This window comes from Serinus canaria, chromosome 22, assembly GCF_022539315.1.
Source record: "Serinus canaria isolate serCan28SL12 chromosome 22, serCan2020, whole genome shotgun sequence".
Taxonomy (NCBI): domain Eukaryota; kingdom Metazoa; phylum Chordata; class Aves; order Passeriformes; family Fringillidae; genus Serinus; species Serinus canaria.
This window is the reverse complement of record NC_066335.1, coordinates 1731174-1756134: the sequence shown is the minus strand read 5'-3', so window position 1 is coordinate 1756134 and position 24961 is coordinate 1731174. Positions and strand designations below refer to the sequence as shown.

Here is a 24961-nt window from a genome sequence, read left to right as displayed (position 1 = left end):
GGAGGAAAAAGGGCTCAAGAAATGCTCCTTGTACGTTCTGCAAAGCCAAAACCAGCCCAGCTGCAAACCCACAGTCAGAGCAGAGCACAGTGAACTGGCTCCTCACATCCCTCTGCTCCCAGATGTGGGGATCTGCTGGGCTGTCCCTGTGCCTGTGTGAGCAGCCCAGCACCTCCTCAAAAGGCACAGCAAGCTGAAAGTGCACTGAAGGCCTGCTAATTAAACAGAGAAAATAATGGGTCCCCACACTCTGTGTGACTCCTGCCCCCGCCAGACTACCACGAACTACAGCTGCGTGCTTGGAAATTAGACAGATTAATTATTGCTACAATTAGGAGCATTGTGAATCATCTCTGGTGGCAGGAAATAATATTGTCATAAACTTGTCTAATTGCTCAGGATTTCCAAATGAGCAGTTGAATCCACAGTTATCATCTTGATGCTTTCACTAGTGACACTGTAGGGTGGAAAACACGGAATTGATTAATTAGTTTTCATTTTAAGTCAAACTAAACTCTGGCTTCAGCGCTGTCACTGAAGCCAAGACTGAAGCTCAGAGGTGGCAAGCACAGATGTGGAAGGCATCCCCAGTGTCCTTAGATCCAGGGTTACAGCTGAGAGCAGGGAACTGCCAGCCTGAGCACCCTGCTCACACTCCCAGGCCACAACAGCTTCTGCCTCTGACACAATCAGCTCATATGTGCTCATTGTATATCAAATAATAGAGGGGCTTGCACTGCATTCTGCACAGCAGCAGGTTTAACCCACTAATTTATGGTTTCAGATGCTGTGGGTGTTCAGTTCCATCCCTGACAAGCCTCTCTAGGTGCTGCAGATCCAGCACTCCAAGCTTTTCCCGTTTTCTGGGGGAATTTTGAAACCAGAGCATGTCTCACCTTCACAGCTCACTGCTGGGTGGCATGTCTCTGGCTGCATCCTCCAAGCTTTAAATACCAACGTCTCACTTCACCACCAGGTCCACCCACTGTTTTTAAGTGGCTGGATCAAATTTAGGAGCAGTTTTGAGTTCACAGTGCAGCTCCCTGTGTCTCCTCATGGTTCCTGTCACTTTCTGAGAGCTGTGGGTGCAGCTCCACCCCACCCAGCTCAGGGGCAGTGGGCTCAGGTGCCCTTTGTGACACACACAAATAACATGGATGGGATCTATAAGCAAGTAGCTCAAAGCAGGAGACAAGATACACCTCTAGGGTGTCATAAACTGAAAAGGTTTATTTATACTCTGCCACCCTCAGGATTTGTTTCACCAACAAAGATGCGTTGCCAAAAAGCAGGTCTAAGCTAAACCATACCTTCTACACCATTTCCCCTTAAACAAGGCCAAGCAAATACATTTCTGCTTCAGAATTAAGAGCAGCAATATCCTTCTCCCCTATTGCTTTCTAAATGAAGCTCCTGCAAACCCTTTTTGAAGCTTCCCAAATTCATTTCCAGACCTGCTCCCCGCTGTGCTCAGGAGAAATGGATTAAACAAGCCTTTTGAAGAGCAGCTGCCCCTAAGCTGCTCTGGGGACAGCTCAGCTCAGCTTTTTCCATGTCTCCTGGAAGCAGGACAGACACCAAAACTCCCAGGACCAAACCTGCATGTGCAGGCAAAATGCTGCCATTGGGTGAGGTTTGAGTCCCAGACAAAGTCACCCAGGCCCCTGACAGCACAATAAAGGCCCAAAACCTGTCAAACATTGCACAACAGGCAAGTTTTGATATTGCAAATATTCATCTCCAGCCATTTCTAGTTAATGAAACAGAGCAAACTGTCGAGGAAAATGGGAACATTACAGTAAAAACAACAACAAATTAAACTCTAACGCAATTAGAGAGTAATTAGGGATCTGTCCTCTGGGAGCATTTTGGAACTCTGGGTCTTTCTCAAAATCTGATCCCTCTGCAACTTTATTCCTTTCTAGTTAATAAGGAAGAAGTGAGTGGCACGGCTCCCCCTGGCTCCCTGCAAAAAGCCATCTTCTGCTCTGCAGGAGCAGGAGGTGCTGGCAGGTAAAGCATTCACACCTCCAGGCCCAGGAAAACGCAGGTGTCAGCAGAACAGGGTGCAAAGGGAGAACAGAAACCACAGCAGCCTGTGCCTGCTGCAAGGTGACCAGCAACACAAAGACCCAAAGGCTCTTGTGCACGAGCCAGGCTGAGCAGGCACAAGCCACCTTGGAAAACCCTTTGTTTTCCTGCACAGAGCTCAGGAAAATATGTATTTAACACTTCTTAACTTTTTAAATGTACTCACAAAGCTACTCCTATATATACCTTAACTAAACCTACCTTAACTATATATATATATGGTGTGTATATATATATATATATATATATATATATATATATACACACACCTTAACTAAACCTCTCAAGCTTGCTGCAGGACAGAGCAGGGCAGCCTTTGGGCATCAGTCCCTGCAGTGCCCTGGGCACCCAGAGGTGCCCCAAACCTGCACACTGCCTGGACTGCCTCCCTGACACCCTGGAGGGCAGGGGATGTGGAGTGAGGCATGCAGGAAATCACAGGAGAAGTGAAAAGAAGAGGCAAGGAAGCACTGTCCCATTCAGCCATTTCTCCATCCAGGCTCATCCACACGGTGCCTGAGGGTTACAGCAAAGCCTGGTGCTGTTAAATCTTCCTCTGGGGGATGCAGACACAGGGCATGCTCTCTCCAGAGGGTGAGGTGGTAGGGCATGAAGAAAAGCTTTCTCTCCATTCCCTGAGGCTGCTGCTATTGCTGGGGGCAGCCCCATCTGCATTTCTCAGCTCCAGTACTTCTCAGCAAGGGGTGTTTTCCATGCTTTGAAAGGAGTAATAAAGCTGTGTCCTGCCATGTGTGCTGCTACCTGCCCAGCAGATGTCAGGGACATCACCCCCTCTGTGTTCAGCAGAGGAAGGCATCTGTGCAAGGAAGGGAGGTGGGAACCTTGACCTTCAACTGTTTCTGTACCTAAATCTGCCCTTGGGACACCCAGAGCCCCATTCTGGCCTAGAAATTGGCCCAGTTCTGATCTCTCAATCCAGTTCTGGATCTCAAGTCACACTTCTTTCCTTGGGAGCTTAACCCAGATAAAGTGAGAACCCCAGATCTGAAAGTGCCCAGGGCAGCAGTGCAAGGACCAGCCTGGACCAGCCCCAGGACCCACAGCCATTTCCAGGATGGTTTGAAGAGCCTGCCTAAATGTGAAAGAACACCTTGCAATGGAAAAGGACATGATTAGAGACTCACAGGTCCCAAAACCATGCCAACTTTTGGTGAAAAGTTGCTTCTTGCAAAGGAATAGTTCTCAGTAAACCCCCACTGTTGTTGTCTGCCCTTAAACACTGACATGAGGGATATCTGCTGGGGGGCTTGGGGATCTTCCCTCCCTCCCTGCAGGGAGGAATTACAAATCCACCACCAGACATCAGCATTCCCAGGAAAATCCCCAGCAAAGGAGGAGAGGTGGTGCAGGAGCCATAAATCCCCAGAGAGAGCAAGGGGCTCAGTCAGCAAGGACCAAGTGGCTGCACCAATTCCTCTGCAAACTGGAAGCAGCAAATACAACAAATCCAGGCAAAAATCAGTTAAAAAAACCTCCTTGTACAGACACTTTTCAAGTGGTGGCAGTCAGCAATGCTGCCCATAGCTGGAGAGGCCTCTCAGGGTGCAGCACACCTGGAAAAGTGAAAGGCAGCAGCACTGCACCTCCTCTGTGCTGTCCAGGGCAGGAGAAGGCAGAAAAGCCTGAGGGAGGAAGGCTGGATGAAGAAGAAAAGTCAAGACTGAGCAACTCAGAGGTGAGGGAAATGACTTCTGAAACACCCCAGCCAGGCAGGCACGTGCAGAACCACGGTGCAATGTATAGACTAGGATCAATTATTCAGAGAGACTCAGAAGTTAATAAAAATGGTCAGATAAAATCAATTGTGAGGACTGGAAATCACCTCAAATTTTGAAACTGTCCCACCCCTGGATGTGACCCAACAGCAGGATCCTCCCCAGGGACAGGGATGCAGGAGGTGCTGGTACAGGGAGAGTTGCATCAGGAGGTTTATAACCTACAGGTCTACACTATTCTGAGAGTAATAAAGGATTCCCAACCTCCTGCTTCTGATAAAATCAGCGGGAAGACCACACTATTCTGAGAGTAATAAAGGATTCCCAACCTCCTGCTTCTGATAAAATCAGCGGGAAAGACCCATTTGTACTCTAGAAAGCTCCTGTGCTGCCTTCTCCTTCCTGTCCCTTCCTACAGCAGATGAGTCACTGTCTAGAACCTTTAGCAAAACACCTCTCATTGTTTATCAGGTCCCTGCTACTCGCTGCCCCACAGCACAGGGCAGTCAGTGTCAGTGCTCCAGGTCACTATCCCTTTCCTGGGGAATGATGAGGAAGCCAAGCCTGAAGCCCCTCTGTCCGGCACAGCCCTCTCTTAGCTGCTCCTGCCCAAGAGCATCCCCTGCTCACCTCTCACCTCCCTGGCTGTGTTTTGCAGAGGGACTGCACGTGCAAACAGCACAACCTCACGCAGAAAACACAAACTGATGGTTTTTTAATCAACGCTCTGCACATCTTCTTCTTCACCAAATACCACACATTCAGGCCACTTCAGCGTCACGGGAGGTTAAGAGGAGTGTGTGGCCGTCCCAAGGACAGCCACCCAAGCACGAACAGCGCCAGGAGCCAGGGGGGCACTGCCCGAGCCCGGTGTCACTCACTGAGGAACACGAACCGCTGGCAATCCGCTCAGGGGGCAGTACTAGAGACCCTTCCCACAGCCCGAACCAGGTGTCATTTCACTCTCCCTGTGCCAGGGACAGCTTTTGGCCGGGCTCTGACCTCCGGACACCCCCAGTGCAACACGTGGGGCCCGGCAGCCCCCCGGCCCGATGCCCTGGGCCGGCCGAGCGCTGTCCCCGGGGACGGCAGCCCCAGCCCGGCTCAGCGGCCTCCCTGCAGCCGCGCTTCTGCTCTCCAAACCCTGCTGCCTTGGGAAGTTCTCCCAACTTCCCAAACAACGCAGGGAACAGCCTTGTTTTCCCGCATCTGCGGACATCCCCGCTCGCAGCCCAAGAGCCCCGGGAGCTCCCGTTCCGCCGCCGGGCCGTGGGGCCGCCGGTGCGGGGCTCATCCCGGCGGAGCACCCGAGCCGCACCCGCAGCAGCAGCACAGGGGCTGCTTCCCCAGGGTCCTGCACCCACAGGCCTGGCTGCTCCGCCCGCCGCCTCACAGGTGGATGCAGCATTGCCTAAAAACTCCGCCGGGAAAACAGCCCGGGGCTTGGCGCGGGGCTGGACCGCTGGCAGGGCGAGCGCCGGTCACCGCCGGTCACCGCGGGGCTGCGGGGTGGCACGGGGGCACAGCCGCCCGCTCCCTGACGGGGCGAACCCGCATCCCGGCTCCATCCGCAGCAGCGCTGGCATCGCCCGACCCGCGCCGGCAGTCAGCCCCAGCCGGCACCGGCCCGCCGACCCCCGCACCGACACCGCTGTTCACAGCCTCCGCTCCCTCTGCAAACTTTCCTGCAACTCCCATCAACAGATCCCCGCAGCCACCCCCGCGGAGCCGACGGGTCGGTGCCCGGTACCTTCGGGTCCGGCCGCTGCCTCCGGGGCCGATGGCCAGCGCCTCCAGGGCCGGTGCCTCGGGCGCGGCGGGGCCGCTCCAGCCGGGCGCCCGCGCCGCTACCCCGCGCTCCGGGGCCGCCACAGCCGCAGCTCCAGCCGCTCCGCCGAGCCCAGGCCGAGTGCGGCGGGGGGCGGCGGGCGGGGCCGGGCCGGGGCCGCGGCTCCTCCCCGGCAGCGCCATTGGCTCCGCCGCGCTCCGCAGGGCCGCCCGCCCCGCAGCCCCCGGCCCCGCCGCCCGGGAGCCCCTCGGTCCGGCCGCCCCGCGGGGGACGGGTCTGACACCGGCAGGGAGCGATGGGATGCGAGGAATCGTCTGTGAACGGGAAGAGGGGAGATTTGAATCAGAGGTGTGAAGAGATTCCTCCCTGTGAGGATGGGGAGGCCCTGGAGGACCTGTGGCTGCCTCTGGATCCCTGGAGGTGCTCAAGGATGGGTTAGCTGGGACTTGGAACAGTCTGGTCCGTGCCCACGTCTGGGGGTTGGGACTGGATGATCTCTGCTGTCCCTTCCAACCCAAGTCGTTCTGTGAGTCTGTAGTTTTCCCCGCTGTGAAAATAAAGGATGTGCGTGTCTGATTTGCAGGGGCTGCGAAGGGTATCACAGTCCCCGGGGAGAACACACTCCCTGACTCTTACTTCTGCAGATGACACATTCATTTTAATCCCGTGGATTTATGGAAGGAGCACGCCTGGCACTGCAGGCGCCCCCCACACACAGCACATGGGGACAGTGGGAGGCAAGGCAAGATCCTGCACGGGCAGGAACGGCTTGGGGGAGAGCAAATGCCAAAGGGAACTGGGTTCATCTCCAGTCAAGAGCTGGTCACTGCCCCAGGGGAGGCAGCAGGCACTGAACAAGTGCCCCAGGCCAGGGTCAGAGCAGAGGAGCAAGGCAAGGACCAAGAAGGCAATAAACAGGGCAAGGAGACATCAGGGGGACACAGACCCCTGCAAACGACATGATGGGAAGATGATCCCTAATACAGCATGAGACACACATGCCTGGGAGTCTGTGATGCAAAGTCAAACCAAGCTCTCTCCCCACTCTGAAATCCTGTAATGCCTGAATCTGGAAAGAAGATGGATTTCCCTTATCTTTTCCCAGGCAAAGCCACTTCACTGACAGTCCTGGAAGCCCAGGCTGTAGGTGAGCACAGCCCTTGCACCATCCCTCTGCCAACGCACACCTGCAGTGGCAATGCCACCTTGCTGCCCTCCTTTCTGCCTGTGGTGGAGAGGAGGGTGAGGACTAGCTGCTGTCAGGGAGATTTTCTGTCCCAGCTCTGCTGAATTGGCTGGTTCCTTATTTGCCAGCAGATGAGGTAAGAGGAGGGGGATGTGATGGAGCAGAGAGATGTCCTGCCTGAAGCCCTGTCCTTCCAGGTGTGAGGCTGTGCAAACAGCCAGGACAAAGCTGGTTAATCTGGCTCTGCTCCACCTCCCTCAGTCCCCATAATATCCCTCAGCAGGGATGAGGTGTCTCCAGAGGGGAGGGGAGATGGCGTAAAGGCTTTGCAGCTCAAGGCAGTTGGTGGTTGCACCCCAGAGGAGCTGTGGCATCCTTGTCTTGCATGTCAAGATATGGAAAGGCTCCTTTGTACCTTCACTCCCAAAGCCAGGTGAAACTAAGCTTGCTTCATTCCCCTCCTGAACATTTGGCTCATCAGGGTGGTTACATGCCTCCCCTTTTCTCATCAAACTGCTCTGCTGCCCAGGTGCCAGCTTTGCCAGGGTCTGACAGAAATGCTGCGCCCTCAGCAATCCCTGTTTGTGGGAAGCAGATGTGACACACATCAGAGCCATGGCAGAATGGCCCTGGGGCCTGAGAGAGCTCTGCAGGCACCCACAGCCCAGTCAGAGCCGAGGGGCACTAATGGGATGTTGTCAGGATCTCCAAGAGCTGAGTCTGTGTAGTTTAATTTGTTTCTAATAAATTTACTTTGCAGACAGTCTCAAGGATTTTGTCTGTGCTATGCAGCAGGCTGAGCCATCCCACTGTCCTTTTGCTACCAGCTACCTGGGGCCTCACCTCAGTGGTGAAATGCACTTTAAATCACCCTCTATCACACAAACATTAGAAAGAAAACACTTCACCAGCAGATTTTCCATTTCCAGCTTAATCTGCTTGACAGCAGTTTTACAAACTATCTGAGCTTCATGATCCTGCTTGGCTCTTTAGCTGTAAAAAAATAAGTGTTAAGGAGACTTTAAGCCATGCAACTAAGCCTCCAAAATTGACACAAACTCTTTAGAGGTGCCACCTGGAGTCTCAGATACTTCAGTGCTAAGAAGGGCAGATCAGACAGACAATGTTTGCAATGATGCAGCGACCATGCAGGGAAGAGCTGGTTCCTAAATCCTTTCCTCACATTTCTTTGGGGATTGTGTAATTCCCAGGAGCATCCCATGCTCACTGGCAAGAAATGGCAGCATAGGCACAAGAAATGATGGAAATTATGTTGAAAACTCAGCTTTTGCTCTATCCCAGAGCCCTGCAGGGCTCAGGAATATATTTCCTGGCCCTGCGCTGGGCTAACTTTGGAACAACCCAAAACACATCAAAACAAGGAGCTGTAAAGCAGCAGCTGTGATTGATTAATCACAGTAGTGAAGCTGAAGGGTTTGATCATTTTCATAAGCTCTTCAACATCTTATTCTCCAAAGAAGGAGGGGTTACCAAGACATGGAACAAAGCAGATCACAAACTGGAGCTGATTCCTTCCTGGAAAGGCTCTGGGGCTGCCGTGTGCCCAGCTCCTGGGTACACTCCCAGCTCAGTGCCTGCACATCAGAGCCCACCAAAGGACACTGCAAAACCTGCCCAAGCACATCAGCACCAGGAGGGGAGCAGGTCACCTGGTTTGACAGAGGGGGTTGCTGCAAGGAGCAGCAATTTGCACTTTGAAAATCCTACTTTCTGTCTCATTTACATGGCAGTAAAACAAATGACATGTGGTGTGCCACATACTCCAGGGGACACCATTCCAGGCCTTTTTCTGGAACAATCTGATGTCAGCCTGTGGATTCAGAGTGAATTTTGAGGAGAGAAGAAATGATGCTTCACCGTGCCATGCAGCAGCATCTGCTGTTCCTGATGGCATTTTCTATTTCCCTTCCTCCTTGGTGACAGCCACCTTGCAGATTCCCTCCTGCTCCACGAGGCCCTTTGGACTTCTCCTTTCCTGAAATCAGAGCAGGCAGCAGCAGGTTCTTTGCAGAACAAAGTTTTCTGAGCGTGTTTGAAACCTGTGCCTCTTCAGCGAGCTTTGTGGGTCCTCCTGCCTGCTGGTGCTGCTTGAAACAGCCTGAAGGAGTGGCTGACCCTGGCTCCACCACACTGCTAAATATGCCCGCGGGATATCTCTAGATAAGTTACTTTGATTTCTTCAGCTCATCCCCAAGTGTAGTTTTTAATCCTCGGGATAAAAAAGGGCTGATCTGCAGCCGCCTCCCAGGATCCCAGGCTCTGGCAGAGCATCCTCTGCTAGGATTGCAGCACCCAGAGAGTTTGAACAAAGAGCCCCAGGCAGTCCCAGCCTGAAACACTGGGAACAATGCCATCCTTCCCAGAGAGGGGAAGATGTTTGGAAATGCAATTTCCGAGGTCACCTTTGATGATCCAGGCGCACCACAGAGCCTGAGTGCTCCTTCTGACAGCCAAAGCCAGCGCTGGCACTTCCCACAGTGCTGAAACAGTGGGTCTCCAGCTGTTAACAGCCCCATTCCCAACAGGACCTCTCTCCCTCCCTGTCCCACCACAGCACTTGCCCACCAGGCCTCTCTCAGAGGGATTTCAGTTCCCAAGGAGAGCAAGGCTTGGTCCACTAATCTCAGAGGCTAAAACAATTTTATGCTTTCTTTGAGAAATGGTTCCAGCAAAGCCTGGGAGATGCAGCGAGCCCAGACAGAAACATATTTCCCTTGTGGTTCTGCTGCTGCCCGACTGCCAGCACACAGACAGGCTGTTTGTGCCTCACTAGGCAGAGCCCAGTGAGTGTTTAACTTGACAACGGGAGCGTTTCTCTGAACGATGCCACCTCGGCTGACCCCAGCACAGCTCCACAGCTCCCCCAGCACCTCAGCAGCACCCACTCCCTCAGCTGCCTGCAGCTCTCCTCTTCCAGGCTGTGGTTGTCTCTGCACCAGCTCCCTGGGCTCCTTGCTGTCCAGCACCCAGCAGTTCTCCACATTTCTCTTCCCAGAGAAAAGCAAGGCACAATTCTTCCCCAGAATATTTCTGGGTTTCACATTCTCTGAAACTCAGAGAAAGGAAAGACAATTCTTACCTCATTTGCTGTGCCTGTGTTGTGCCAAAGGAGAATGCAATGTGGAGATTGTTTCCCCAGAATGATGGTGTTTTGTTTCCTTGGTGTGTTTTGGGACTGTTGGGACAGTCATGAGATTCTGTGCAGTGTGTGCAGAGCTGAGTGCTTGGCAGATTCAGTTTAGATGTAATGTAATATAGTACAGAATAATATAATAAAGTAATTATTTAGCCTTCTGATAAGATGGAGTCAGATGCATCATTCTCTCCCCTCAGTGGGGGCAAAAATATCATCAATGCTCCACTGCAGCCTCTTTGGCTGCTTCAGAGAGTCCTGAGATCCTCCCAGCCCTCACCAAGAGCAGGCACCAAGGCAAAGTTCAGGCACAGGGAGATGACTGAACCCCTCAAGCAGAAATATTGACTGTTTCACAGGAAAACCATGGACTTCAGCCCAAGCTGAGCTGTGTCCTGGAAGGCTGTAAACAGCAGCTTTCCTCACCTGTGACTCACTGAGCATCACCAGTGCCCCAGTTTCTCAGAGACCCAGGGAGCAACCTCTGCCCGTGCTGGCAGCACCAGGCTGGGGGCAGAGAGCAGTGCCACACAGAATGAACAGGTACAGCTGCTGCTGCTGCTGGAGCCCCCAGGTGGGCAGAGAGTTGAGCCAAGGGCTCTTACCAGCCAAATCAGCTCCAAAGCTCCCTGGTGGCTGAGCCCAGGTGTGAGGAGCGGGTGCAATCTGCCAGCCCTGACACTGCAGACACAAAGGTGTGCTCCCAGTCTGCTCCAGCTGCCCTCTGCTGCTGCCAGCACAGGGAAGGGCTGGGCCAATCAGCCCAGTGGCTGTCAGGGGTCTGCCAGGACAGCCCACAGCAGTGGGAGATGCAGACCAGCTCCCCCCAGGACCCCCAAGCCTGTGATGGTGACAGCCTGCAGGGCATGTCAGAAGGGATTCCCCACATCTCAGACAGCTTGCTCTGTCTCCACAGGGTCAGAAAGGGAAGTTCCCTCCTGGAAGCAAATCACTGCCCTCTTCATTTGGGCCCCACAACACTCATGGCATCAGAAGCAATTTCCATACCCACCCTAGCCTCATGTGCAGGGCTTTCTACCTTGCTATAAATAGTTTCTAGCACTGCTGAGCAAGGATTAATGACTTTTCTAATTATACCACCATTAGCTGGTGACAGAGGAATGATACTGTGCAGATGTCTGAGCCCACTCACCCAGCACGGCTGGATTGCTCTGTGCAGAACATACCTGCATGTCACCTCATAATTTCTGAGAGCACCAAGTCACAACTGCAAGGAAAATAAAAGGAAAAAAAAAAAAAGGGTCATTCTCAGTATTAAATAAGAGATGTCTGGAAACCATAAGTGCTCCAAGTTCCTCAAAGGAATCCCATCAGCCTTGGGTGGTAACTCACAGAGCTGCATTTCCATGTAAACATCCCCTGTGATTTGTAGCCTCTCACAGCACCACTCTGGAGTGTGCTGACCTGCTTCATATTGGCTCCCTGACTGACCCTTGATTTTAAATTGGATTGCCTTTTTTACCAGGCAACTGCTTGCTCTGTCCTACTGAAAAGGGGCATTTTTCACATGGCCTACCTGCACTCATCATTCAGCCACTTGTGGCAGACCCAAGCTGGAAACCAGCTTTGTCCAAACAGCTCTTTTCCATATGACCTGCTAATAATGCACTCAAGAATTTCTGTAGAAGGCTTCAGAAAATGCTAATGACAGGAAAGCACCTCTTGCAACACCCTGGGGAGGTTTCAGCCCACCTTCTGTGATTTCAGTTTTACCATTTATAACAGCAAGAACAAGGTGCAGGTTTGGAGGGGAGTACAGTATTTCAGTGCCAAAATAACTCTGTTTTTCTGAACAGTGGATGGATATGGCAATAAACATTTTCTCCCGAGGCTATGGCAGGTGCATCGTTTGCCTGGGAAAATTACTGGAAAACTTAACAGCCAAGGAGCACTTAGCTCAGCAATGCAGCACTGCAGGTTCCATCTGCAGGACCCCAGCAACGAGGCAGCTCCTCTCTGCAGCCCAGGCTCCAAGATCTGGATTTTCCATCCACTCTACAGAGGCTGAGCCCCTCTCAGCAGACTCTGCTGGGTTTCTGACTGAGATGTTCTTTGCAAGGGCTGTCAGAAGGGGAGGGATCAAGCAGGTTCTTTTGCCCAATCATTTGGGAACAATCAAAGTCACTCCTTGCAGCAGACATCTGCCTGTGTGGGGTCCCATCTGTGACAATAACAATTCTATTGGTTCCACGAGGCAATCCCTGTGTTCTGCAGAGCAGGTGGAAGGAGCTGTCCTGGGTTTCTGACACGGCCACAGGAAGCATTCCCTGAGGTGTGTGTGCCCCGTGTCACTGTCACATTTTCTGAAAAATCCCTTTGCCCAGGATTCTTCTCTTGGGAAGCTGAGAAGCCTCAGAGAGAAAGGAAAACAATAATTATCTGATTTGCTTCTCCTGTGTTTTGCTGCTTTGGAATGTGGTTGGAGATTGTTTACCAACATGGGAATTGTTTCATTGGTTTCATGTGAATTGTTTTGACTTTTTGGCCAATCATGGCCAAGCTGTGTTGAGACTCTGGAAGGAATCAGGAGTTTTCATTGTTATCCTTTTAGCCTTCTGTCTTTATCCTTTCTGTATTCTTTAGAGTAGTTTAGTACAGCATTCTTTAATATAATATAGATCCAAAAACAATAAATAATTAGCCTTCTGAGAACATGGAGTCAGATTCATCACCCCCCCTTTGGCTGGGCACCCCACAAATACAATAGCCTGGCTCCCTCAGGGATTGTCCCCAGCACCCTCAGGGTGACCCCAGGACAGGGTGACTGCTCTGCCCTGGAGCCAGGCAGGTGCAGGGAGCCATCCCTGTCCCTCTCCCCTGCCTGCCATCCCTGCCCATCTCCCCAGGAAGCAGAGCCCAGGCCCCCAGGACAGGGTGACTGCTCTGCCCTGGAGCCAGGCAGGTGCAGGGAGCCATCCCTGCCTGCCATCCCTGCCCCTCTCCCCAGGAAGCACAGCCCAGGCCCCCATGGCCATATGGCAGCTCCTGTCCTCTCCCTTCCTTTCTGTTCCTCTGCCAGCCCTGTCAGAGTGCCCCAGAAACCACTGCTGCTATTTTTAGAGGGTTAACAAATACCTCTAGGAAAAAAATAATCCGCTGGTACGTGACTCCCTTTCAGCCCAACACTCAGCAAAGGGCCACAGCATCAGGAGCTGTGAGGATGAAACGAGACTGATGAACTCTGGCTACCCTCACCCACCTGCCCACAGAGAAGGAGCACGAGAAAACAGCCAACCTTCTCTCTGGTTGCCAAGGTTTCTCATTTTTATGTATAGTTACATATATTTATAGTGCCCCTTGCTATCAAAAATGAGCAAAGGGAACAGCAGATAAGACAGCCTAGCAGGATTGTTTCTCAACAGAATGTTTTTCACTTTTCCATGAGGCGTCAGCAGCTCTTTAAAGTCTTTTTATTACATCCTGCATTAGATGCAAGACCATATTTCAAAGACACTTTAACTTTGAAAAAGAAAAATGCAGATTCTGTGCTGTGCCACCTGCAAACACAGAGGCATGACCCACATTAGAGAAACTGGGGAGGGAGGAAAGCAGAGAAGGAGAGAGGGAGGGAGCTCTGTGGAGGAGACCAGGCCATTTAAAACACTTCAAAAATGAAAACCCATGGGGAAATCGCTGCCTTTCTAATTACAGCTTTCAGGGGAGCTCCTCACCCTCTCCCTGCTGAGACTGGGGAGGTCTCAGGTACCCCACATTCTGCATTAAATCCATGTAGCAAAAATTAACCAGCTTGGATTTTCTGTTAAATGAAATCAACAAAGCTTCTGTTGTGTTTTGTTCTTTCTTAATTAGTTAGACCACAAATTACAAATCAAAAGTCTTCTCACCTCCGCTCCATCCAGCACAGAGACTGTTATCATTCCCTGAATTTTCTGGGCATTGACTTTCAATTTTTTTTAAAGCATGAAAAGCTTTTAACAGCCACAAGCAATTAGTGAAAGGAATAAAGCAGCAGCTCGGATGTCCAGATTAGTTATGGCACAGAGAGGCACCGACCTCATTAGGCCAGACTGGGAACTCTGACAGCTGTGCTCAATCCCAGAAACCAGGACAGGTGCAGAATTCAGCAGCTCTTCCTCACTGGCACAAATTGTGTTATTGGTTATTACCTGGGCAGAGGAGAAGCAAAGCACTGGCTTATCCTTTAAAAAATGCAGGCTTATCCTTTAAAAAATGCAGCATTTAGGGCAAAGGGAGCTTGCCAAGATTCATTCCAGAGTGGCAATTAAAAATAATGAAATTTATTATACAGATAGTGTATATGTATGCATGTGAAAAATGCCAATCATTTGGTTTTGGAATTTTTAAAGTTTAATAGTAATAAAATGGTTAAAAATAGTAATATGATTAGACTAGATATGTCATAATGTAATATCTTATAATATATACTCTAATCGAATCCATAATAGAATCGACTCTCCTACGCTCCCTCAGCTACGCTATATTACTCGCCTCCCTCGAATCCCTACTGCATACTCTATTCTTATCACTTATCTTTGGACAATTAGGCTTTAGGACAAAGAGTTCCAAAAATAAAGAGTTACAGACAGTCTGGGTACCTTTTCTGGCCCAAAATAAGCCTAAAAAAGGACACAGGTGAACAGAGGATTAACCCTTAAAAGCAACACCCTGTTGCATATTCATGCACATCATGCATGATTCATCAATTCCATTCCAACAAAGGATTCTGTCTGGGCAGTGTCAGCTTCTTCCTCTGAATCCTGACAGCATCTCCAGGGCTGAGCAAGGACGGAAAAAGTTCATTTCTTCTGATAAGGGAGCAATAAATTCTTTTTCTCTATAAGATTTCAGTGTCCTGTGGCTGCTATCTCAGAGTCCTTTCTTTAAAGAAAGTATCTTACACAGCATAGTAAGATAATATTCTATTCTAACTATTCAATTATTCTATTCTATTCTATTCTATTCCTGTAAGACACTATTTCTATTTTAACCATTCTGTTATAACCTAAAACTCTATTTAACACACTTAAGAAAATTATTAGAGCATCACTTTCTAACATAATACATATAATACTTAATATTTGCGAAAAGCCAATCATAAAATACGCAATACAGATGATTTCTGACTGCATGACAAACAACAGGAGCAATAAAGTTGGGCAAGGACAGGGAGGGGAGGCGGGCGGCTCCAGGATCCCGGAGCGCTCCGAGCGCCGTTCCCGGGACAAACGCGCCACCGCGCGGCTTTGGGGACAAACCCCGCATCCCGCAGCCCTGCGGGGGACAGGGACCCCGCGGCCCGGCAGCAGGAGGCACCACAACCCAAGGAAGGTGGAAACCCGGAGAGTCCCGCTCCTCCTCCGGAGGGGGGAATGGGGAGGGTTTTCCCCTGAGCTCGGCGCTGGTGGGAGCGCACCGTGAGGGCTGGGTCCGGTTCTGGCCCCTCCGGTTGGGAGGGATGTTGAGATGCTTGAGCAGAGACTCAGGAGGATCCTTAGGAGGATGTTGAGATGCTGAGCAGAGACTCAGGAGGATCCTTAGGAGGATGTTGGTGCTGAGAGAGATCAGAGGTCCTAGGAGGAGTTGAGTGCTGAGCAGAGACTCGGAGGATCGGAGGATCCTTAGGAGGATGTTGAGATGCTGGAGCAGAGACTCAGGAGGATCCTTAGGAGGATGTTGAGATGCTTGAGCAGAGACTCAGGAGGATCCCTAGGAGGATCCTTAGGAGGATGTTGAGCTGAGGCTGTTTATCCTGGAGAAGAGGAGGCTCAGAGGTGCCCTTATTGCTCTCTAAACTCCCTGAAGAGAGCATGGAGACAGGTGGGGTCAGTTTCTCTGACAGAACCAGAGGACACAGCCTCCAGCCACGTCAGGGAAGGTACAGGTTGGATATTAGGAAAAATATTTTTCACCCAAAGAATAATAAAGCACTGGAATTCTCTTCCCAGGGAGGTGCAGAATCACCATCTCTAGATGGGTTTAACAAAGCCTGGACATGGCACTGGGTGCTGTGGTCTGGGTGAGGTGTTGGGGCACAGGTTGGACTCGATGATCTCAGAGGTCTCTTCCAACCTCATCATTCTGGGGTTCTGTGTTTCAGTGACTCACCCCAGAAGCAGCTTTGGGAACACAAAAAGCCTCTGGCACCAGCACTGGGGCTTTGTCACTGCCTGGAACAGGGTGCCCTACAGTCCTGTGAGACCTGGAATCACAGCAACAGCATCACAGCATCATGGAATGAGAGAAGCATTTGGGCTGGAAAAGACCATTAAGACCAGCAAGTCCAAGCACTACCCCAGCACTGCTGAGCTCACCCTGTCCCCAGGCAGGACAAATGGCACACCAAGGTTCAGACTCTGTGATCCATCCCCACAAAGCTCCCAAGGATCTGAGAGCTGGGATGCTGGCCAGGCTGGTGAGCACCAATGTCCCAGCCCTAAAGGGATCCAGTTCAAAAGCTGAGCTGTAATCACAGGCAAACCGCATCTGACAGCTCATACACTTCCCTGCTCTTAGACAATTCCTCCTCCTCTACATGCCTTAAAGAGGGAAAAATGTATTTTGGAGGGTCAAGTGTAAACCAGCAGGCTTGGGGCATTCTGCTTTGGGCAGTGCCAGCTGCATGCTGCCCCTTCCCCTGGCAGCTCACTCTGCTCACCAGGCTGGAGAGGGATCTGTGAGCCCTGGGATTGCTCCTGTTCCCAGTGTGCAGCTCCAGCAGCATTCACAGCTGGCTCTTCCCTGCACAGGTACTGCAGGAGGAGCTCCTCTTGTTCATAAAGTAAGGTGATCTGCAGGGAATTAATTTTGGACCCCATCCCAAAGCTGAAAGAAAGAGCAGATCAAATTCTGTGCCACTCTGGAAAACACAACAGTGCTTTTCTGAGAGTGAACTGAAGAAATTTCAGTATCTGCAGGCAAACAATGAACCTCTTTCACATTCTACAGGATTATGTCTGTCTTCCTATTAATTCAGTCATCTAATTGCAGACAATCAGGTTTCTGTGCTGTAATCTGATATTTGCACAGAAGTGATACAAGTATCTTGCCATTGAATCCTTTTTACTCGGAGGAAACAGTTCAGGTATTGAGAGATGCTTATCAAAGAGCAGGAGCTCTGTGTTTCCAGCTGGAGCTGAGCTATCCTGCTTCAAGGAGAAGGAGAAAGGCATGTGTGCCCACCTGGATGAGCTGAGGATGCCCTTCTCCTCCCCAAAAGTACCAGCCTGTACCACACAGATGCAGCAGGAGCCAAGTGACCAGTACAAGGGTGTTGCTCTGATTTTTTAAGATTTTTTTTAAGCCTTCTGATGTTTACATTCTTGTAGCAAACTTTCTCACCCACTTTATGCAAATAACTTATTGTTCTGCGTTCTTTTATAGAAGAGAAATTTGGACTGTTGGTTTGTCCAGTGTCATTGGAGAGGTGGCACTGTCACCCTCCAATCCACTGCCACTTTTGGAAATCCATAAATGTTGGAGTCAGAAAATAAACTTCTCTTTTCTTCACCCTGAGAGCAGCAGTGTGTGCTCGTGTTGTTTCCTGTCCTACAGTGACACAAGGGCACTTAGAAGGAGCCCCAGGGAAGACAGGATGACTAAAGACAACAGAGAAGGTGTATTCACAGAAAACTAGGAGCTTCCAAGGATCAGATGTGGCCTGTGAAATATTGTACAGGGATTTTGGAAGTGACTCAAGTTCTCAGAGCAATCTGTTTGCTCCTGCTAGATAACTGCAGCAGTTCCATCTCAGAGTGAACAGAAGGGCAACTGAAGAAAAACAGGGTGGGAAAATGTTTCAGTTCTCCCACTGTACAGACTTCTCCACATCGAAGATTTTCCAAGGCAGAGAGCCCTAGTTTCACAAGAAAGGGGAAGTGTTTGGGACACAGAGGTCAGCAGAAACAATGCAAAACGTTAGAGCCATCAACAGAGCAAGAGTCCCTGGCCCCGCTGTGCTGGGACTCTCCCAGCCACTCTGCCAAGAGAGAAACAATGGCTTGTACCTCGCCAGCACAGCACAAATTCCAGACTGCCATCTGGGAATTCCAGACTGCCATTCCCTGTGCTGCCAACTGCTGAGCACCGAGCCAGGCTGGTCTGCTGGGAGCACAGGATCCCTGCAGGAAAAGGAGCCCAGACTGACCCTTTGGGAGCACAGGATCCCTGCAGGAAAAGGAGCCCAGACTGACCCTTTGGGAGCACAGGATCCCTGCAGGAAAAGAGCCCAGACTGACCCTTTGGGAGCACAGGATCCCTGCAGGAGAATGAGCCCAGACTGACCCTTTGGGAGCACAGGATCCCTGCAGGAAAAGAGCCCAGACTGACCCTTTGGGAGCACAGGATCCCTGCAGGAGAATGAGCCCAGACTGACCCTTTGGGAGCACAGGATCCCTGCAGGAGAATGAGCCCAGACTGACCCTTTGGGAGCACAGGATCCCTGCAGGAAAAGGAGCCCAGACTGACCCTTTGGGAGCACAGGATCCCTGCAGGAGAAGGAGCCCAGACTGACCCTTTGGGAGCACAGGATCCCTGCAGGAGAAGGAGCCCAAGCTGATCTGCTGGGAGCCCAGGATCCATGCAGGAAAAGAAGCCAGGATCCCTGCAGGAGAAGGAGCCCAGGCTGATTTGCTGGGAGCCCAGGATCCCTGCAGGAAAAGGAGCCCAGGCTGATCTGCTGGGAGCCCAGGATCCCTGCAGGAGAAGGAGCCCAGGATCCCTGCAGGAGAAGGAGCCCAGGACTGTTTCACAGCAAGCAAAAGGGATCCAGGAAAATGTTTTGGTTTTTTTTCTGTGAGTAAATGACTGTGAGGAGCTGCTGTAAACACTGCACTCAGAGTCCAAGAAACACAGAGCTGAACATTACCTGTCACAACACACTGCCAGCCTCATCCTGCCCCTTTGCCAGGACCAGGCACCTGGCTGCTGCTGTTTGGGCAGCTCCAGCACAGGAATGCTCCAAAGGAGGAGAGAGAGCACAGCCCTCTGCTATTTGGGAAAAAAAAAACCATGCAGACAAATCACAGAGCTTTTCTTAATGCTGCCATGATACACAAATAAGAGGCTTAAATATAATTATAGGTTGTTTAATCAGTGAGAATAAAGAAATATGTAGTAATTGATGCCATATTTTATAAATATCCTAACTGTTTAAGAAACGGAAAATGTTTTCAAAAGAAATACTTTAGCATAATGATTATAAAGCCCTTTAATGTGAGAGAGCTGCTTTCTGAAGCCAGTTTTAGATTCAGGCTCATGAACATAAATAGAGTTAATTGCCCTTCTGTGTGAGCTGGATGTTAGCACATTCCAGCAGAGCGTGCATTTTCCAAAGTGCCAATTCCAACACATTCCACCCTGTGCAATCTTTGCCTTTCTGCACAGCACAGAGAACAGGCACATCTGGGCAAGGGTAAAGGGAAGAGCTTGTAGATGGATTGGAGATGGATTGAGACATCAACTGCTGGCCCAGATGTTAGCTGGGTATTCAAGTGAAAATGTGTTTTTTTCTGATTTCACCCCATAAAGGAGAGCACAGTGATGTGCAAATGGTGATGGGGGAGAAGGGATGCTGGTGGCTCCTTCCCTCTTCCTTCTCAAAAACTGCAGCTGCACCGTGTGGCAGTGCTGTGAAAAAGGGGAAATCCTTCTGCAGAGGCAGCTCAGCTGGCAGCCCACAGGGGCAGGATGGACACACAGCCATGGCAAACTGCCAGAGTGTGCTCTGCTCTCCCTGGAGTGGGCAGCAGGACAGGTGCCATGCACCAGCCACCCCTCAGCCCCCCCAGCTGTTCCCTGAGCTCCCAGTGCTGCTGTGATCCCACTGAGGCCACAGGAACAGGGCTGAGGGATGTTCCCCCCCCCAGGCCAGGCACACTCTCGAGCACAAAACTCTTTTATCAAGTTATACATGAGGAAAGCCAATGAAAATACAGCACAACTGCACCCAAAGATCCTACAGAACCAAAACATCAACATCCCCAAGAGTGAACACCACCTTGGGTTTGGTCCTGTGGCATGAAAACAGGGAGCACTTTGTAAGTGATGCTAAAAATACCAGAACCATCCCCGTTTGGACATTTGGCATTCCCAGCTGCCAGATCCCAGCGTGGGACAGCCCATGCCAGTGACCCGTGTCAGGGGCTGCCTCAGGGCACCTCCTTCCCCGGGGTTTTGGGTTTCTGCCTTAATGAGCTGGTGATGAGTGACCCTTCTTCACTCCCGGGAGTCAGGAAGAGCCGTTTTAAATCCAATTTCCTCCTAGGGATTTCCCGAGGCTGGGGGCAAAGCACTCAGTGGAGACAGCACAAATCCCAGCTCCCTGCTGCAGCCTTGCTGCCTGTTCCAAGTGTCTGTCACCACATCAGATGGCCCTGCCCAAGCGTGAGTGGCACTTCTGCTGCCAGCCCAAATTCCAGCCTGTGGTGCTTGTGAGGCTCCCCAGGACAAGGGAAGAGATGAATCTGACTCCAAGTCTCAGAAGGCTGATTTATATATTAATTATATATTATATTATATTATATTATATTATATTATATTATATTATATTATATTATATTATATTATATTATCTTATATTATCTTATATTATATTATATTATATTATCTTATATTATATTATATTATATTATATTATATTCATTATTACATTATATTATATGACATTACATTATATTATATTATGACATTACATTATTTATATTATATGACATTACATTATATTACATTTTAGATTATATTACATTTTATACTATATTATACTATATTATATTATATATTATATTTAAATGCTATACTATATTATGATATATAAATGCTATATATCATATATATGATATATAGCATTTATGATATATATGATAGAGCATATAATATATACAATATAATATATATTATATCTAGCATTTTTATGATATATAGATGATATATATATAAATGTTATACTAAAAATATGCTAAAGAGAAGGGTTCCATCAGAAGGCTAGACAAGAATGAATAATAAAATCCCATGACTGACTCAGAGAGCCTGGACTGGGATTGGTCCATAATTAAAAGCAATTTACATGGAACAAATCAAACATTCACCTGTTGGTAAACAATGTCCAAGCCACATTCCAAAGCAGCAAACACAGGAGCAGCAATTAGAGAATTCTTGTTTGCATTCCTCCCTGAGGCTTCTCAGCTTCCCAGGAGAAAATCCTGTCCTTTGGGTGAGAAATTGAGGTTTTGGGATTTTTAGGATGTTGTGGATGGAAGCAGGATGGAGGGCACAGGGTGTCATCCTGGGCTTCTTCTTCATGCTTCTTCTTCCTCCTTCTCCATGGGTTTGGGTGGCATTTTGTAATTGGGCAGAAAAATCCACACTGGGATCAGTTATAGGGTGAAAAGGGAAAATAATCTAGGTGTCAGTTCTTCATTGGATGGTTTAGCCTCTCCACAGTGATCACAGCCAGGATTCCTCTGTGTCCCCACAACAGCTCCAGCATCTGCCTGGGGGAAAAGCAGAGCTCTGGGCTCACTCCTGAACCCAGGACAGCTCCAGCATCTGCCTGGGGGATGCTGAAAATGCAGAAAAATCCCCATTGTGGGCTCTTTGGGATCAGTTATTGGGTTAAAAGGGAAATAATCTAAGTGTCAGCTCTTAATTGGATGGTTTAGCTTTAAAAGACCTTGTAATGGAAGATTGTTGGCCATTTTTGCAGTGCTTTTCCTGGTGAGGACAGCATACAAAACTCTAGATAAGATAACAATAAACCAGACAGAAAAAAATCCAGTGTGTCTCCCTTCCCTGACACAAGACCACTCCAGGAGGGTCTCCTCTGACAGGGGAGCCCCCTGGGAGGGCCCAGCCTGAGTCCCAGAAGTCTGGGGATCTGCTGAAATGCTGGGATGCAGCATGAGCTCCAGCTAGGTCAGCTCTGTCAGGCTCTTCTGGACCCTTCCAAGGCTCTGTGCTCTTGGTCATCAGCAGCCCCAGAGTTTGGGAAGGACAGCAGTGCATTTGGCTCCGTGCCTGAGCTAAACACAGCCTCATCCATCAGCACTTTGGCTTCTCATTCACATGATGGGCTCGATCTTGAAACCATCTGTTTTCCCTCAGCTTGCATCCAGCTTTCACTTGGACAGCAGGGCCCTTTTCAGCTACAGCCCCGGGGCATGGGGGTGGGAAGGCTGCTTCACTGCCTGCTCTCTGCGGCCAGAAAAAAGGAGTTTGGTTGGAGACACACACCAATGACCCTTTTCTTGCAGGTAGAGGTAAGACTGGCAGGACTTGCTAGTGAGAACAGGCAGAGCAGGAGCCCTGGGACAGAGCTCAGAGGGTGTCATGGGGGCTGCTCATGGAAGATCCTTGGAAATGTTCAGGTGATCAGACCCTGCAGCACAGCAAAAACTCCTTTCCCAGTGTAGGACTCCAAGGCAGAAGAGTGCTCTCAGCAGTGTAAAGAAACCCTCAGCAGTCTGAGAGTCTGTGATGAGCAGTTTCATTCTGGCAATACTTTTTTGAACCTCTCAGTAGGTTTTCAACTCCAAAAGAAATGTGATCTGGAGTCTGTCACCAAGAGCCTCTGAGTGCCCTGCTTGTGGCTTGGGGCTTTGTTTCTTTTCCAGGGAGTAGAACCAACCTGCTCACTGAACGGGTTCTTTTCTTCTCTCCTTGGGATTGCTTTTGCTTTATCTCAAAAGGCTGTGATTCACTGACAGGTTGCTGTAAACACACATTCTGAAAAGTGCAAGCAGACAGCAGTGCCTGTGTCCTGCACATGCAGCTCTTGAGCCTCTCCACAGTGATCACAGCCAGGATTCCTCTGGGTCCCCACAACAGCCCCAGAATCTGCCTGGGGGAAAAGCAGAGCTCTGGACTGCACTCCTGTCCCCAAAACACCTCCAACTTCTGCCTGGGGGGAAAGCAGAGCTCTGGACTGCACTCCTGTCCCCACAACTCCTCCTGAATCTGCCTGGGGAAAAGCAGAGCTCTGAAAAGCAGAGCTCTGGACTTCAGACATCCCTCCATTGCTGTAGGGCACATCTCCACCCTCACTCGTGGATGCCCCATCCTTGCAAGTGTTCCAGGTAAGGATTATGAGCAACCTGACCTAGCAGACGGTGTGATGGTCTTTAGGGCCCCTTTCAGCCCAAACTCCTCTGGGATTCTGTGGCCATTTGCTTCTCTTGGGAAGCCACAGCGAGTTCGAGTTGGGGGAGCATCGAAGGTGGCTGCAGAGGTGGGGCAGGGCAGCACCTAGGGCGGGGGCAGCGCGGGGATCCCGCGGGAGCGCTCGGGGTCCGTCCCCGCTCCCAGCCCACTCCTCTCTGCCACCGTGAGGTGGCACCCGCCGCGCGGGCATCCCCCGGGCATCCCCCCGGGCATCATCCCCTGGCATCCCCCCGGCATCTCCCCGGGCATCCCCATCACCTCCCGGGCATCATCCCCGGGCATCTCCCCTGGCATCCCCCGGACATCATCACCGGGCATCCACCTGGGCATCGGCATCACCCCCCGGGCATTCCCCGCTCCCCTCGGAGCCCACCCTGCTGCTCCACATCCGCCGGTGCTGTCGGTGCTGTGGCAGCCGAGCCTCCCCTGGCAGCCCCCGGCTGCTCCCACGCGGAGCCCCCCGTGCCTTTGTTCATTGTTCCTCTGGTTGCAGCCAGCGGGAGCTGCGTGTTCTGGCTGCTGGATGTGCTCTTCACACAAAGCTCTGCTCAAAGCTCCTCTCTGCTCTGCTGGAGTCTCCATTGACACCCAGCCCTCAAACTGAATCTGTCTCTACATCTTTGTCTGAACACAGAAATGCCCTGCATGCACAGCCCAGCATCCCCATGCCCCTGAAAGGAGGACCTGCCACCCTGATTGTGCAGGGAGCATCCCAGCATCTGCTGAGGGGTGGAAGAGCCATCAGAGCTCACCATGACATGAGAGGCTGGGCTTGACAGGAACTATGCCCTCCTCACTCATTGCACCTCATAAGAACAACCCCTTGGTCAGCACAAATTCTTTCATGTTCACTTACAACATCTATTTATAATATCAACAAGGACAAAACAGCTTCAGCAAGCTCGGGAGTTCCCAAGAGCTGGAGACAGAAGAGGGTTTCCATCAGCAGCAATTCCCCAGCAATGGCAAGAGATCTTTGTGGCTGAGGCTGCGGGTGGAGGCACAGCAGACCTGGCTCAGCCCTGCCACCACAGTGGCCCCAGCTGTGCTGTGAGGACTCCCAGGGCATGGCCCTGGCACAGGGGCACGGCTCTGGCGCTGCAGAGCTGGCCAGGAGGAAACCAGGGCCGTGCCCAGGTGAAACACAGCCCAGCTCACTCCTCACCAGGGCCTCCTGGGTCTGTTTCTACTGCATGCTGCACCAACAGCTTTTCCCTGTCTCCCTCCCCCACCACTTTCCTTCTTTACAAATCAAGTGGAAATAATTTAAAAATATCTCTTTCTCCCTGCAACCAGAGGTCCCTGACTGATGTCTGGCTTGGAAGCAGCTCCTGTAACTGCCAGACCCTGTGGAGCACCCAAATCTCTTCCAGAGTCCTACCAAAACCAGGACACATAAAAGCCAGTTCAGTCACAGAAATGAATGTTTCCTTGGGATCCCTGAGCCCAGACACAACCAAGTTCCTTGAGGGCTTTAGGCCTGGCAGGACTCCTTCCTGCAGTTCACATTTTTGAGTAACCATATCCCATTGTTTTGATATATCCACAGATTTTCAGTGTCTGCTGGAGCCACGAGTGCTCCCTGCCATTTCTCCTCCAGCTTTGCAGCACTCAGTGACTTTCCAAGCCCAGCAGCCTGAATCCCCATCTCAGCTGGGCTTTGTCTTGCCCACAAAGCAAGCACAGCCCTGCTGGCTGAGGAGTGAGGAGCACAACTCCAGGGCTGGAAGCCCAGCCCTTCTCTCGTGTCTGGCACTCCCAGCCCAAGCTGGGGCAGCTGCCCTTGACCCTGGGCACATCTCAGTCTGCACTGCAGGGCAGCAGAGCTGAGCTTGCCCAGAAACATTTCT

At 50.8% G+C, this 24961-nt stretch overlaps 1 protein-coding gene across 2 annotated transcripts in view; it reads right to left on the bottom strand.

Annotated features, from left to right (window-relative positions):
* ZMAT4 (zinc finger matrin-type 4) overlaps window positions 1-5659 on the bottom strand; it is a 50453-nt gene extending 44794 nt beyond the window's left edge. For both annotated transcript variants that reach the window (XM_050982944.1, XM_050982945.1), the window contains exon 1: window positions 5578-5659. The gene's annotated coding sequence lies outside the window, so the exon portion shown is untranslated. The remainder of the gene's footprint in view (window positions 1-5577) is intronic.
* Between the last annotated feature and the right edge of the window lie 19302 nt (window positions 5660-24961).